A 13,812-nucleotide genomic window follows, 5' to 3' on the forward strand; every position below is an offset into this window, starting at 1 on the left:
CACCGTTTTCTACATGCTTCATAACATTTTCTGCACACTGTACGTATAATATAAATTTTATGGAAGGTTTACCACACACTGTATATGATTTTCTACATACAATATGAACATTTTGATATTATGGAAGATTTTCTACACGCCAATAAACAATATCTCTTTATAAATGTTTTTCAGCCCACCACATAAACAATATCTCTTTATGGAAGGATTTCCACATGATGCATAAACAGTATTATTTATGAAGGTTTTCCAGATGCCATATAAACAATATCTTCTTATAGAAGATTTTTAGCTCACCACATAATCAATATAACATTTTTATGGGAGATATCCACTGGCTAGATAATCAATATCTCTTGTAAAATGTAAATGTAAATTGATACTTGTATAGCGCACTACTCACCCGCAAGGGTCTCAAGGCGCTTGTACGAATACCGCTGTGGAACCCATCCTGGCTTTCCCTGTGAGGCGTCCACTCCTGGGCACCCCCAAGGTGGAGGCCAGGCATCCTTAGCGTTGTGGGGGCCGTTGTGGAGATTAAGCAAGTTATTGCCCAGAGTTGCAGAGTGGGACTCCATGATTGGAATAGGCACCGAGGTGAGAATTATCAGGTCTGTGGAATTTTTGAGCACAAGTCCTGCCGAGGCGGGGAATTGAACCCTGGTCCCGGGCTAGACCTCTGCATCAGGGTCTGCCGCTCTAACCATTGAGCCACACTTCTATGGAATGTTTTCCTTGTGCTGCATAAACAGTTAGTTGAAAACCTCAAGTTCAAATTCCTAAAGACTTTCTTCAGAAAGAAACTGGGTCTTGCACCCTAAAGAGCAGGATAAACCACACACAAGATAGGATTAAGACAGATTTGCTCACAGAAGAAACACAAGTGCCAAGTTCTATGTTTCAAAGTTTTCAATGCAGACTCGTCCTAACTCAGCCTTTTATCCTTTCAGCCATACTTATTATCAGTGGTGCATCATTATAAGTGGTGCATTCACTTGTGTGATAGTTATCGCACACTAATATATACACCAAGGGGTTCAGAATGTATCGGGTGTTATATTGATTATCCTGTTATAGGTTTTGCCCACAAATCGGGGTAAAACGTGAATATTTTCATGCATAGCACACCAAAATCTACAAATTCCTGATTATTATGGGGGGTTTTCCCTCTATACATTTTTCCAGGTTTTATCTACCAAAATGTATCCTATGCTGCCGATTTTATCACATCCAGTATGAAAACATATGCGAAACTCATAATTCTGATATGTACAGTAATAGGATTTACTGCACACATCGGATTCCAGTGAGAGCGTTACAGAGTTGATGAAACAGTTCCATTGAGTTGAGTATGAACAACTCTCATCATTTCAGTGCCAAGGGGCATGTTTGTGCTGCCTGTTAAATGGATGGCTTAATGTGATTACTATCTACACCAGTCCTTTTCCAAAACCATTCTTTAGGCTCCAAATAAACATGAAGTGAACTAAACAGGCCTATTCACAAAGGCAGTTTGGAGTACGTAAAGTAGTACACTTTTAGTACTCTTTTAAGTACTGTTACACACCTTTGTGAATTTGTACCAAAACATCTTAAATGGGAATAAAATGGGAATATTCATACACAGTACAAATAGAAAAGACTTTTAGTAATAGGGAGCTGGATGTTTCGGGTCGATTCACAAAAGCCTATAACAGTATGTTAAAGATTACTCCTGTGGTACTACTTATCGTACTCATAAATGTTTTTGTGAATCTTCTTCTTTGTGTTCAGATAAAGGCTCCATCTTCCATTGTCCATTTCTTCCCCTATGGCAAGTATGGGATGGATTCACATATGGTATTTTAAAATTGGGAATCTACAAATTGTGGACATACACCTATAATTTCCTCTTATGTGAAGCATTACGGGGATTCACAAAAAGTTCCAGATCTCAATTTGCAAATATTATTCTCTTTTGCATTTCCTTGTGAGAATTGTCCACAGGCCAAACCATTCCTCGTAAGAAACCATAGAGAATTTGAGCTTTTGGACAGCAAATTGCTTTGTAATTATTTTCGCTGTTGAGAAGCACCCCTTTCTCATCATGAGTTTTGAGGGTGTTCAATTCCTAGTTCCACCTTGGATATACACCTACTACTCACTTTTGTGAAGTTCACAACATTTACAAAGTTTTTTATAAATGCAAGAAGATTTTCCAACAAAAACTAACTTTTAACAGGAGAATTGTGCCTCATAAAAAGGATATTATGGAATATTGTTTTTATAAATCATTTCTTTGGTGCAGAAAGGTCCAATCTCCATTTTGACCTGGGACAGATGAGTGTTTTACCTGCTCCTACTCAATAGAATTGAAAGTGTCTAAGTCTATCTGTCAGGTACTCATCACATGGTTTATCCTAACATCATCAGAGCGCCGTGATCACATTGGTGCCATAATACACAGTCATCCTTTCTGCAGTTTCTCTGTCCTTTATTTAGATTATTCTAACAGTAGGGTATCACAGAACTAGGTTGTTGTTCCCACGCAACATTCATGGAGTTTGACGCTTCCCAGAGTTACAAAACCATGTAAACCTGGGAATGTGCCAAAACCTTACGCCTCCTGAGGTGAAGACTAACAAGGAGAAAAAGCTTTATTTCTTGCCTTCATGACTATGCTATTGGCCTGACTTTGTAGATGTACAATGACAGGATGCTAAGACCCAAACTTCCCTTGTGAAGGTAAGTCTTTGTTTGATGTATGGACTGCACCTGAAGTGGCACACGACACCTTGACGAGTTATAGACAATGGTGCAGTGCAAAACTATTGCCCGCCTGCACAATTTGGTGATGGTTCCTTATAACTTTACCTAGGCCGGCTGAGTTATGAAAGGGATACAGTCCCAGTGCAATATTGTGCTGCACTGCAGCAGGCACCTGTAGAAGATGTTAGAAGATGTTAGGCCTGTCTGTATTAGTGTAATGTAAACTGCTTGAGTTAACTCTTGCTGGTGCTAACTGTGGCTCCCAGAGGGTCACATTACCGGTAGGGGCATCTGTCCCATTCTGCTTGATGGCACACCCTTAAGTGAGCACAGGGCATAGATTGGAACAGTGCACCCTACCACAGTGAATGCACTGTTCAGAGTGCAGTGGAGAAACCAGGTCTTCACTCTGAACAGCACATTAGTGAAAGGTGGCCTGGCTGTTTAAAGCCGCTAGTCCTCATTCGACTGGAGACGGCGGCCCCACCTCACCTTTATAGGGGGGCAGGGATCCCTTTCACCTTCATTGCATGCCATGTGTAGAGAAATCGCTGGGAGTCCCTGGGGGAGAATTGAGTGTGCATCCCTATGTGGCACACATTCAGTTCACCTCCTGATGGCTTCTTTGCCTCTGTGCTCTCGCGTGTAATAGGGTGTATACATAAAGGCAAAGAATCCTATATTTGCATTGGGCCTCTCTCCATGCAAATGAAGGCACAGTCCTAAGGATCTCACCTGTGTGTGAATTAGAGTATATATTGGGGATCCACTTGTCAGTAATCTCTGCGATTTACAGACTCATAATTTTTGCAGAAAACACAAAAGCGTGTGACAGATTTCCTCTCAGGGCCAGATAGGCCTTTTGTGAGCTGGAGCCCTGGATGGCCAGTTTGGAAAGCCAATGTCTGCTCCTGGCACTCCTGTCACTTTGACCAGCTCCTTGAGGTAGGGTGGAGCAGGTAAAGGAGGGAGTGAGAGAGAATGGAGAGAGACATAGAGAGAGAGGGATAGGGAGAAAGAGAGAGAGAAAGAGAGAGAGAGACAGAGAGAGAGAGAAATAGAGAGAGAGAGAGAGAGAGAGAGAGAGAGAGAGAGAGAGAGAGAAAGAGAGAAGAGAGAGAGAGAGTGAGGGAGAGAGAGAGGGAGAGAGAGAGAGAGAGAGAGAGAGAGAGAGAGAGAGAGAGAGAGAGAGAGAATGAGAATGAATGGATTGGTTGCAGTAGAAGAAAAAGGGAGCGGGCAGGTTTGAGTATTTTTGCCAGGGCTAATTTGGGTTCCCTGGACCGTCTCTGCATCGGCTTTACTAGAGAGGTGCATCAAAGCAAAATTCTAAATTAAGAAAGCTGTAGTATACCTAGTGTACCCTGATGCAGAAAAAAGATATGCATATGCATCAGGAGTTGCACTGATACCATTGACTTTAGAGTTTTGCTCCAAAAATGGGAAACATCTATCAGACGTCAGAGTTGCTACCAGCACTTTTCTAGCGGTAATGGGACATGGTTTTACCCTGATTTAATGTCATGTTATTACATTTGTAATGAGGCATTATCTCATCATCTAAAAATCTACAGAAAGGGCAGAAAAATGCTCTAACCAGGTAACCACACACTTGAGCCTTATTAGCCGATCACTACAGGAGTCAAAGGGCCAGAGGTATGCACAATGCTGTACTTAAAAGTGGTCACAATTTGTGCAGCGACTTTTACCGAATGCGTTGGTATTTTGCAAACCGGCCTATGTACTAATAGGTAGGTTCACAAAATATTGAATTATAGTGGATTGTAATCCATTCTACCTCTACAATATTAACGAGGTAGGTCGCAAATTGCGACTCACTACGATTGTTGCCATCACAGGGATGGTGCCCGGCTGAGGTCAGCAGACCACCTTGTCGGTGATTGCTTTTAAATAAAGGAATTTTTTTTTTAAGCACAGCTCGTTTTTCTTAGAGGAAAACCGAGCTGCATTTTCCTTAAATAAAATGAAAATTTTCACAAACTTTTTTTCAGCGTAAGTACTGGTCCCACAGCCCACTTCTTACTCCTAAAAAATGTTTTTTCTACATTGAGATGTCAGTAAAATATTAATGTTATGTCACAAAACATTAATCCATAATACCATAAGGAGTCGGTATTTGGAGGGACGTCCTAAACACACCACTTCCAAATACCAACATAGTATTGTTTCCTAAATCCACGTAGTAGTAAGGCAACCTGTTACTAGTTTCAAGTTTCAAGTTTATTTGGTTAGCACAGTTAATTAAAACCATTGCTATGGAGTATCGACAATAGCACAGTTATCACATCAAGAAACAAAAACTAAAAAGGAAGACTGTCATTTTTTTTTTTAAAAGATCTATGCGTATAAAAACAGTCTTATAGTTACCAGTGCAATCGCACTATTGATGTAGTCCAGAAATAAAAAAATTCGGACCGTAGGTGCTAAACCAGGGGACAAAAAAAGTCTGTAATAAGTTTTTGAGGGGGAGGGGCAGGGAGCACTGGAGCCATGGTAAGTAAAAAGCGATTAGCCAAGAGTCTCACAAACTTTCCAACCCTGGCAAGCGCTGGAATGTCTGTGGAAGTAAAGCACAGGGCCGTCTCCTCCCAGCATGACCTAGCGCCCCATTTTAAAAATACGGATTTTAATAGTAGTCTTCTGGGGGCATCCATTGCGAGGCAACAGCACAAAAGATGCAGCTATGATTCTTTTTGGTATGAGCACAATCTACAGCCCCCCCCCCCTCCTTTGAGGGAGCCCATCTATAAGAGGCCGTGGAGCACAGGCCTAAAGGCGCATAAACATTATGTTTTTCCGTGCCACTGCATTCAGATTTTCCAACAGATAAAATTGTGGTACACCGGGCTGGTATGAGGCATTCAGGGGGAGCAAGACAGTAGGTGTGTTTAAAGCCTGTAGGTCCATGCGATAGGAAATTAGTTTCACCTGCCTGTTGATGACTTTTTTCCATGCCGTTACTAAATTACTAAATGGTTTTAATACATACCTAATACACAATAGCTGGTCGCAAACACTGCTATTTACTGAATCCCTAGGTTTAGAAACAGTAAATGCATTCGTACATCTGATTTTAAATGATCTATTGTTCTGATGCTCCCATTTTTAGAAATAAGCCCTGGGAATACCCCACATGGTTACCACAAAGATAGCACGGGGCTGCATCCAATGTAAAAAACATGAGACATGCTCTGAATCCCAGACGAGAATCCAACAATGCAACCTGCTTATGCAACTAAAAAATAAGGTGTGCACCTTAAATACTGAAGCCAGAATATCGATGGCAAAATATTGAATCCAAAATATCAACAGTATAGATTTTCTATATCGAACTATATATACGCAATACATATATCTTCAAGGTACGTAGATGTGTAAAAGTAGGAAAAGTAAATCTATACCTCCCTACATGTACCTACCTTTTCATGTTCTGTCCTCGATACTCTTGTACCACAATATTCTGGGGGTCGATATTTAGAAGTACAATCAAAAATAATATACAGTTTGTGTAATTTCATGGTTCCTTATTCAAGTTTACTAATTGTAGTTACATTTGCGTCATTGAGTCGCTGCTAGCTTTAATAACATCAGGCGGACCTGCAACTGCAAGTTGACCAAACATGCATATTATAATTATTGCTTCCTATTTGGGACTTGGCAAACCGTTTTAATATTACACCACTATAAAAGGGAACAATCTTTGACTAACTTTACACTTCAACAATGTGAAAAACAATAACTGTCTTGGGAGTTTAAGTATCTCGTTTACACATTGTTAGCATGGAGGGTTTAAGGTCCCCACATATTCTGTCTGTGTGACTGCAAAGGAAGAACATGTGCTGGATCTCAGGTCGATATGGGGGATATTTACTAGTCCCTTACGTAGCTGAGTTTTCACTTTTTGTGACGCTCCGCCGGCGCCCACTTTGAAATTATATCTATGTGGTCACGCACAGCCTTTATGTGTGGCTTTGAATGGCCTCATAGATATGAAGAAAGTCAACGCAAATTTCTCCGTTGCCTTACTCTGCACTCGGGAGGCGTTCCAAGGGTGTTGAGGTGGGCGTTCCCATACAACTCCCATGGATTTTAATGCTTCTCCAGATTTACAAAACCATGTAAACCTGGGCTTGCGCCAACTCCTTACACCTACAGATGTGAGGCGTAACAAGGAGATATAGTTTTATTTCTCCTTGTTATTTCATCTTTCTATGTGTGATGCATTCTGCAGCAGACATAGAATGAGAAAAAAGCCTCCCAGGATTGTATTTGTGTGGGAAGGTGCTCCTTCTGACACGAAAAAAATTCCTGCCGACAACACAGGCACCCTTGCACCAAGGTGCTAAACTAGACTGCTAAAACAGAGCCAGTGCAAGGGGAAAGGACAGGAATGCACCATAATGTCTAAATACGTGCATTCCTGCCGTTTACTTTGGCGGAGGGCAGCACAGCAAGGTGACTTGCTGCGCTTCCCTAGGTCAAATGCCCATAATTTATGGTCTATATGTTCTGTCACTGGCTGCGTAGGCGACAGTTGTGCTGCATCTTAGCGGGAGATGTGCTGGGCCACAAGTTACTTGTAAATGCAAAAACCACAGTTGTTGGACAGCATGCAGAACAATGTCATACATTCACCCCAGTACAGAGATCTGAGCCTAAATCCATTGTGTTTTTTTGCACTCATCACCACCCCAGTTCAGACATGGCCATATGCAAATCAGTCTGACTCTGTGCCTCATGGGAACAGTCCAGCCCGATCTGCCAAGCCATGCCTTCCCTGGACCGGAAACAAGCTTCCGAGGACCGGTTTCTGGCATTCCAGCCGTCTTCAAGTTACTTGTAGGCATATTTACTAACATCCTCCACAGAGTAATTTTTTTACCTGTCATTGGAGAAAAAGCGCCTTTCTAAAATGGTATCCCAAAAGACTAGCAGCTTAATTGTCTATTATGGAATTAAGAAAAAGATGCTTAAATCCCAGCTTTCCCACTTCAATTCATTGTGTGCTCCTCGTGCACTAGTATAATTCTCAGTTCCCTTATGTGCCGCATTTGAAACCTCTAGAAAAAGGCCAAACGGCAACACACCAAAACACAGCTTTCCTTTAGATTAAAAACCTTTCAAAGCCGAGTAGTTTTAGTTTAAAAAAATAAGCTAATTTGACAATATGGATCGAGATACAGGCCTCGCCCTAACTTTCATGATAAAAATGAAAGTTTCGCCATAGAATGGAAGAGCAGGAGAGCAGGTGGTCTCTGTGCTTGAGTTCATCCGACTATCCCCGCGCTACCAAACCTGCTCGCTCCAGTGCGCCCTAGTTTGCTGGCGGTCCCCTCCAGCCCTCCCCTTCCGCGCGGGAAGCACGCGCCTCTCGACAAGTCCCTTCTAGACCGGCCGTCAGTCCATGAAGCGCTAATTAGAGGTGTAGCCTTCCTCCCCGCGAGCAACGGCGCTGCCGGGACATGTCTGCAGCACCGAGGCTGCCCCAGGGCAGGAATCCTGTGAACAGATGAAGGTAAACACCGTGTTACCTCGGGAGGCCTGCACCGCCAGCGCCCTCCGTCCTCGAGCTCGGGCCAAGGGGAGGCGCCCTGTCAGGATGGGGGAATCCCGAAGAGAGGCACCGACTCCCCGTCCTTCCATTAATGACTCTCTGGGTTCTACCAGTGCACCACTGGATGGGTCTTGACCCGACCTCAGTCATGAGCGTAGGTTCATTGGGGGTGAGGGCTGGGGGGTTGGGTTTAAACCCCCCCTAATAATGTATTGAAGGAGTTCACCTGGCATTTCTGAATACTAACTCAGACAAAAACACACACGGGCACTCTTATCTCTGTTTTAAAGTTTTTAAAACATGGTTATTTCACAAAATACTATGTTTTAAGTACCCCCTCACAATCCGCACTTCTTTCCCTTTCCACTGGCCCTTCAGCCCCCCTCATACACTGCTTCTCATATAACGATTTACATGATTCGCGCTATATAAAACTCAGTAAAATAAAAAATGTTAATGATTGTAGGCAAACCTGAAGCTCTTGCCCCCCCCCCCCCAACTTACTGACCAAGCTACGCTCTGAGCTCAGTGGCGTTATGTAAAATGATGCCCTCTTTCAGAATGTGTACAGGGTCCCCTTCGTCTCACATTTCTCACAAATATTTGCTGGCTTTGGATGTAATGGGACCCTTCTGGTGGGTTCGGGGTCCTGAAAGGATGGCGGTCCCCTCTGTCGCAGTCGCTGCAGTAGCCTGTGTGACAACCTTGGCCGACCTTGCTGGTGTTCAGAAGGAGCCATTACCATACATTGGAGACAGGTACTTTTAAAAGTACCTGGGGAAAACCTTCATTTTTAAAGTTAAACAGTGTAAGACTGTGAATTCTCTCTGTGAAAAAGGGGCAGTCGGTAAGTTCAAGCAGGAGGCGTGTTGCCTAAAACGTCTTTCATCTGTAAGAACCGATGATTGTTTTAAGAGCATCTAATGCCAGAGCTGGAATGTTTCTAAGCTTTCCAAATTTACCATTTAGGAACTGAGCCCCACGGTGATTAAGGGATTTGGCCAAGATCACACATCAGATGAATTGGAAAATTTTAATGTATTCCTTGTTCTTTGATCTGTGCACGAGAAGAGCACGTTGTGCCACTGAGCTTCATCAGTTTGTGTGTGGTCTCCGTGCTTTGGACATAGTCATATTTTTAAATTAAGAAATGATGACAATCCTGTAGTTTGTGTTACTAATAAGGGCATCACCGTATTCAGTAAAAACCCTCTGAGCGTCATGAGTTGGAAATCTCAAAGTCTTTAATGTGTCGTCATAATCAATTAGCAAACTGGATGGAATCACATAGAGTCTATGCCATAGCCTGTTATGGCTTTAAAGCCCAGCAGATTGCATAGTGGCGTCTTGGAATTACAAAATATATCACTGAAGCAGTACTACATTCTCAATCGTTACTGTCAATCATATTTGACACTGTCGTCTGTGATGGCATAGCCGCGAAAGAGCAGCACAGCAATAACCACCTGGTGTAAATAGGCATCCCACAATCCTGATGTAAAGGGTTCAGTTCAAGATAATGTGGAAATCAAGTGCCCTCGAAGCAGTGATGGGAATGTTGAATGTGTATCCAGTATGTCCCATTAGTCAACATCAAGGTATTATCGATGTCCTCTGAAACTTTCAGAGTACAGCAACCTTAACCGTGTGCAGATAATGGCACAACCTGGTTGACGTATACAGTTATTCTCACTTTGGGTTGCGTTGAGGGTGATATCCTAAACTCTAAAAATAAAAAAGAAGTGAAGAGATTGATTACTATAGAACAGCTGTGCCAAGCACTTCGACCAGGATAGAGCTTTGGTAAAGCATGTGTTTTCTGGGGTTTTCTCAAATGAAGACTGTTACTCGTGGAAGTATGTTCCAGAGTGGCGATACTAGCACAAAGCTAGCACTACCACCTTTTTTGGGTGTTTTATGGTGGAACTGGTTAGGGTGACTCGAACCACAAATTCCTGGAGAGGAATCATACCAGTGATTATCACTAAACCTCTCCAAGAGCAAGTAACATTTCTCACGTATTTATTAGTGTTAGGCTAGCCCAGACAGTTAATCTTCTCACTAGTTTCTTACAGTGGTCCGAGTGATTCTGGACTTAGTCCTGAGCCTTTGCTCCTATAGACGGACACCACATAAACCAGACCGTGCTGGTGGCAGCAGTGTACATTGAGGCAAGTTCACCTCTGCTCCCTGCGGGTGAGCGGTACCTCTTTAGGGAATAGTAGGCCTGCCCCCACCTCCACTCACAAAACCAGAACAAACTCCCAGAAACATGAGTTGGCTTCCTCCTCTTTTCAGAACTAAGAGAGATTGGGACTAGAGGGTTTGGAAAAACCAGGATCCAGGGTGGGGATGGTTGATATGGCGATAACACAAGGTTGTTTGCTATTGGTACCCAGAATATGGAAAAGCTGTCCAGTGGCCAGGGATTGGTGCAAAGACCTACCCATCACAGGATGAATCACAGCATTTTACTCTGTAGATGCTGCTAATGCACCTTCTACTCAAGAGATAGAGAACATTTTGTGGTGAATGCTTTATAAACAGTCATCATTACTACAATGTTGTTACTGCCGGGCTCCTCGTTAGTGTAGACAGAACCCAGAACAAAAAGGTGTTAATGAAAATAGATTTTATGAGCATGTCATATGTTGAGTAATAAATAGTGTATCTGAGATTATATGCAGTCACTCTCCGGAATTAGTTACATTTTCATGGAGTCCATATCTCTGCTTTTAGTACATCAATCTCCTCCCCTGGGTGTTCTTCTCACATCACAGACAGCAGCCAACCATATTCAAATCAGTCTTTGCTTCACCTCATAAGAGGTAGTGCAGCTTGAGCGGCCCGCATCTGCATATAACTGGGTAGACCCATAGGGCTTTATTTATGAACCCTTACACCGCCATTGCATTACTTTTTGTGATGCTGCAGCAGCATGAAATATGCGACACACTGCGCCCTATTTACAAAGTAAAGCCTCAAGGCAAGATGCGTCACTTTGTAAAATCCTACATCACATTATACCTGTGCCCGGTATAATGTATGCAGGGTTGGAATTCCCCTGCAAAAAAGGCTTGTAGTAGTGGTGCAGTGAAATCTGAGATTTCACTGCACTACTTCCAGGACGCCACTCCGTACAATCCTTATGCCTGCCTCACAGCATGCGTAAAACTGAGCAGGCCCTTTCACAAGGACACACACCCCAGTAATGCGCCACTTTTGCACCTACAGATATGTCAGGAATACTGACATATCTGTAAATCCTTGCAACACGGAGCGCTGTACTGTAAATATGGCGCTTCTATGGTGGCGCAAGGAGAAGGCACTTAAAAGTGTTGCATCGCTGTTTTCCCACAGCGGAGCACCATTTTTCATAAATGAGGCCCCTAGCACTTACAATGACTAACTGAGACCATGTAAAGATATTAAATTGACACATTTGATCAATATGACTTGATTGTAATTACTCTGAGCAAATTCCATTCACTGGTTTTTTTGTGTCTACCTGTTACTCCAGAAGGCAGCAACCAGATGCAAACCGGGGCATCGGTCCACCAGATGGATCTTAGATACTTGTGAGCACGATGCAGCTATGGTTTTTATGTCACAGCTCGGAGCCCACTTCCCATGACACTTGGGGTGACCCACTCAAGCAGCACAAACCTAGAGATTGGAAATGTTTAATCAATCTCAACCACTTTACTGTGGGTGTATTCCATTCCAATGATTTTTAGCTCATCTGTTCCATTCCAGTTAGGTATTACTCAAATGAAATCAGTCTTGATCTTGACCTAAAAGGACTAGTATGCAGTCACATTAAATCTGGAATTGGTTCAAACTGATTCATACTTTACTTTTCACAACGAAGAGATTGCAGAGATTTAATGATGCACTTCTGTAAAAAGAAAAGTGTATTTGTGAGATAATCCAATGAAATAATTAAGCAATCTTATCAGATAATCGATAATGTTGTCTCTTAAAAAACATTCAACTTTCATCCCCGTTAATAAAAAGGAATTGCTGTAAAATAAAACAGTGTACCTTCTATATTCAGTATCTCCACACAAAAAAGGTCTGTGTTGCACTAAGAAGTTTTAACATGACTGTGTGGAGGCTGGGAACTCTCAACCCTATTTTAGTACAACACTGATTCAGGGTGCACAATGAATGCAAAAGTCCAGATACTAGTTACACGTGTTGCACCTGTTTCTAGGTTTTACAAGTTTATGCTGATAGGGCAGCTGAGGCACAGGATGATGACGTAATCCGCCCAAGATCGCACTTAGTGGAAACGTTGGGATTCCATTTTGAAAACTGGGGGCATAAATCACAGAACCTTTTCCACGTGAGCAAACATGGTATCTGCAACTGCAAACCAAGGACTGCTATTGACAGAATTAGGCTCTCTGGAAACATCTGGATGACTCGATTTGGGCCAGTCCGGGCGTTCCTAACATTTCTTCCCTGAAGTTACTCCAAAAAAGGATGTAATAATTGTGTAGGTAGTAGAGCCTCCCGAAATCCTTCATATATCCAGGCACTGGAAGAAAAGTAAGAAAGCCCATTCAGTTATTTTTCACTTCAGGTGGATAGGGTTGTGACATCTGAAAGATGTATGGGGAAATATCGGATACGGAAACATCATGCTACCAAAGTAGTGTGATCAAAATATCAGGTAGCAAAATATTGAGACGGTAAGTGCATATAGGTAAGAATAGAGGGGGCGGAGCTAGCTACGCCTGCAAACAGCCGCTTTGTAAACGAGCTCCTGCGGTCGCTTGCTAATCCTAAAACTATCCTGCACTCAGGGCACGAGTCGGGGTACCACGCGGGTGGACGGCATCCCCCCACTTATTTTCCAGGGTTTTCCAGGGTGGACGCCGTCCACCCTGCTCAATCAAAACGCAGTCCCGCTCCAGACTTTCCTTCGTCCCCGGCCTCGCCTGCTGCCTGCCCGCCTCAGCCGGATATGTACGAAAACAGACTCTCCCAATATTGCACCTCACTGCCAGCTTTATTAGCCCATCATCCCCTAATGCTGTGGTTCCCAAAGTGTGCGCCGCGGCATCCCGGTGCGCCGTGATGAGAAGCCAGGGGCGCCGCGGCGCCGAGCAGGATGTGGGGGAGCTTGAAAGAAATGCCACCTTCTGCTGCATCGCACATGCATCAAAACATTGGCACAGAGCACCCTCTCTCCACCTGCCCGCCCCCATTCCTGCAATCACAGGCTGCTAGAAGCGCAAGAGCAGCCCCACCCTGCCCATTGTCACTTTGTATAGGGCTGATTGCCACATACAGAATGTCAATGGGCCAGTTTGGGGTGTTACAGCATGTGGTGAGCCGCTTCCTGCGGGTAGCGCCGCCGGCAACATTACCATCTGGTCAAGGGCATTCCCAAAAATCTCACCAGAAGAAGTATGCTGCTTGCCACAGGATCAGGAGTCTCTCTCTCTCTTCTTTTGGCATATGTTGAAAGCTAACACGAT

The 13,812-nt window shown here is 43.3% G+C and overlaps 1 protein-coding gene across 1 annotated transcript in view; it reads right to left on the reverse strand.

The window, feature by feature from the left end:
• The window catches only part of IGFBP2 (insulin like growth factor binding protein 2), a 369,361-nt gene that overhangs the window by 165,171 nt on the left and 190,378 nt on the right, over positions 1-13,812 (reverse strand). The window lies entirely within an intron of this gene.

The sequence above is a fragment of the Lissotriton vulgaris genome, chromosome 2_1 (assembly GCF_964263255.1).
Source record: "Lissotriton vulgaris chromosome 2_1, aLisVul1.2, whole genome shotgun sequence".
Taxonomy (NCBI): Eukaryota; Metazoa; Chordata; class Amphibia; order Caudata; family Salamandridae; genus Lissotriton; species Lissotriton vulgaris.